Below are 3,154 nucleotides of genomic sequence, written 5' to 3' on the forward strand. Positions count from 1 at the left end.
GACTATTGATATATAGAAAATGATGCTTGATTTTTTTAGGTATATTCATATAAATGTGCATTCTATGTATTTACTGTATATCATATAACAGCAGCTAAATTTGAAGTACTTGGCTGAAAAATTAGTCTCTATACTTCAGTGTTCTCATCTATAAACTAGAGCCAAAAATACCTGCCTTCTGGTGTGATTATGTTGATAGGGAGACAGAAGTGCCCCCAAAGGGTCCATTCTGGCCTTGGGAGGGTCTGGTGTGTCCATTGAGTTAATTGCTAAGTAATCACTCTCTGAGACAATCAGGTACAGTACAGGTCATCTTAATAATTATCTGCTTAACCTGGAGCATGGCATACTAGATGCCACAGAAGATACAAAAGTTGTTTCCCAACCCAAGGCTTCATGGGAAGCTTCTGAAGTAAGTACATGAAGCATGCCACAAGAATTAATGTATTACTATCTCAGATAATACTAGGTATGCATTGTGTCAAACCACAATACATCTTGTCACTTAGACAAAGATTATGACAAGAATACAAAGAAGTCTTCTCCATGTGACACACTGGGGTATATGTTTAGAAAAGTGAACTCCAACCAGAAAAGAAGGGAAAATATAAATTTAATAAGATCGTTTTTAAAAAATATAGTCCCAAACATGTGTACAACACTTTAGAGTTTATAAACTACTTTACATGATTTTTTTCCTCTTCTACCAGCAAACCCATGAGGGAGGCTTGGAACAATTTAAAGACATCATTTGAAAAATCAAATGAATTCCAAAGTCACTGGTGAGACAAAAATATCTATGGGGAATTGGGCCTAAGGACCCACATCAAGGCACATTCTACTGTACTACACAGCAACCCAGACACAAATGAATCTTTGACTTTCAAAGACCACTCCTTTCTCTTGCACCGTAAACACACACACACACGCACACACACACAACTCCTCACACGCTTTATTGTTGCAACTCTATTTTTGTGTGCCTGAGAGAACTGGGAATTTGTTATTCTGAGAATCTATCATTGCAGATGGGTGGAGTTAACCCAATAGTTTGAATGTAGCTCCTAAAAGCCTGCATAATCCTGAAAGTTTCCTACTGCCACTAAACAATGGCCTAAATCAGTAGACACTAAATATTTTTGACAATCCTCCCTATCAGAATAAAAAGAACATTTTAATCACTAACTCTTCAAAGCATGAAAATCTACTTATTTATAAATCGTGTCTATATATTTGCAAATCCATGCTGATATAAATATATGATATAAAAGATGATAGGCATTGCCATTATAGATGTTCAATGAGCAATCAAAACTGGAATATTTTTAAATGAACAAAAGATGAAATAAGGCAGGTTGAATTTTTTATTTTATTTATTAATAGAATTAAAATACAATATGCAAACATTTTAGAGCACATATAATCAAATAAACTTTATAATATAAAAGACAATATATAAACATTTTAGAGAATATATAATCAAATAAGCTGTATGATTTTTTTAAAACCTTGGTTTATATTTTTCACATGGAAATTTAAAAAGCTGATTTTAATTTTGATGTATTTCAATCTTTGGCTTCAAGGGTTGCCATAGATGGAAAAAGATGCCTCAAAAGAAAAAAATATGCAAAACAAAGAAGTGCATCATTGTATGTTCTTAATAAATTATGTCAATTATATCCCAATCCTTTCCACAGATTATACAAAGATTTTAGTAAAATAACTACCAATGTAAATCAGCAGCTATAGCAAACATGTGTATACATGCCTTTGTACCTTTGTGCGTGCGAGTGTGTAAAAAACAAATGAACTCAAACTCTACTTTCAAACTCTTGAGCTGGGTAAGTTTTAACTTGGTAGTTAATTCTGCTGCCAAGTTTTCCCTTATTTTTTAAGTGAACAGGCATAAACCTTTTTTTTCCTGATCTTATTTATTTGTTACTCAAGAAAATCTCATTTTTGACTAGACTCAGACTTGGAAGTAGAAGCTCGCAGAGAGGACAGTCTGCGCCTCTTGGCAATCTGCTCCTGGCGTTTTTCTTTGTCCTCCTTCATTCTCTCGGCCAAAAGTTTAGCATATTCTGCGGCCTCTTCCTTATTTTTCTTAGTACGCTGTTGTTTCAGAGCAATACACCGGCGTTTGTGGTGCAGGACACGTGGAGTGACAAGTCGCTGAATCTTGGGTGCTTTGGTCCTAGGTTTCTTACCTTCTTTGTTTAGGGGCTTTCTTACAACAGACTGGCGGACATCTTCTTTAGAGAGATTGAAGAGTTTGCGGATCCTGCTAGCCCTTTTGGGCCCCAGTCGACGAGGCACCGTGGGGTCAGACAGCCCAGGAATATCCTTCTCTCCTTTTATTACAATAACCAAGTTGAAAACGCTCAGATTGGCATCCACAATGCAACCCCGGACAGATTTGCGCTTTCTTTCTCCAGTTCTCCTTGGTCTGTAAGAGGAATGCCCCTTACTCAGCAGCAGGCGGACACGGCCATGGGTCAAGACACCCTGCTTCATGGGGAAACCTTGTTTATCGTTCCCGCCACTGATTTGGACCACGCAACCCTTCCACTCGTCACCCAGGGAGTCCGCAGAAACTTCCGTGACCGTACGCTTCTCGTAGAAGCTACGGAGCTTGCATTCATCGTCCACTGCGATGAGTTTCTGGCAGCCGGTGGCCGGGAAGGAGATATTCAGCCTCCCAGCAGCCAGGGTCAAGAGCCGCGCGGCAGACCCACCGCAGGACTGGGCAGCGCGCCCGCATCCGTCCCGGCTGGGCGCGAGGACGCTGCCATGGCGCTCCCGGCCCGGCGCAGCTCCCGGCATAATCTTCTTTAAAGTGATTCATTAATTTAAGCAACAAAACCACCAAAACAATTGCAACATATCCAAAATGTTCTCTTCTCATAAAAATTTTCTTTCAAAAATCAGCCATTTACCTCACTTTTTAAACATCATATTACCCCAAAAGGACAAATTAAATATATACATAAGCTGGGTAACATATTGCCATCACTTGTCATTTCAGGAGAAGGTTAAGACATTTGGAATATATGTTCTGTTGTTATTTTTTTTTAGTATCTTCAAATTCTAAAAGACTTGCAAGTTATTGACCAGAAATAAATCTTAAATCATCTGTATGATACAAGATAATAAA

General features: G+C 38.4%; 1 pseudogene across 1 annotated transcript; it reads right to left on the bottom strand.

Moving 5' to 3' along the window:
- Nucleotides 1-1,912: 1,912 nt before the first annotated feature.
- LOC103250333 lies at nucleotides 1,913-2,823 on the bottom strand (annotated as a pseudogene). The gene has a single exon (XR_503660.2). The product of XR_503660.2 is annotated as a 40S ribosomal protein S6 pseudogene (transcript).
- Nucleotides 2,824-3,154: the final 331 nt, after the last annotated feature.

The sequence above is a fragment of the Carlito syrichta genome, unplaced genomic scaffold, assembly GCF_000164805.1.
Source record: "Carlito syrichta isolate Samal-C Ts95f unplaced genomic scaffold, Tarsius_syrichta-2.0.1 Scaffold128200, whole genome shotgun sequence".
NCBI classification, from domain to species: domain Eukaryota; kingdom Metazoa; phylum Chordata; class Mammalia; order Primates; family Tarsiidae; genus Carlito; species Carlito syrichta.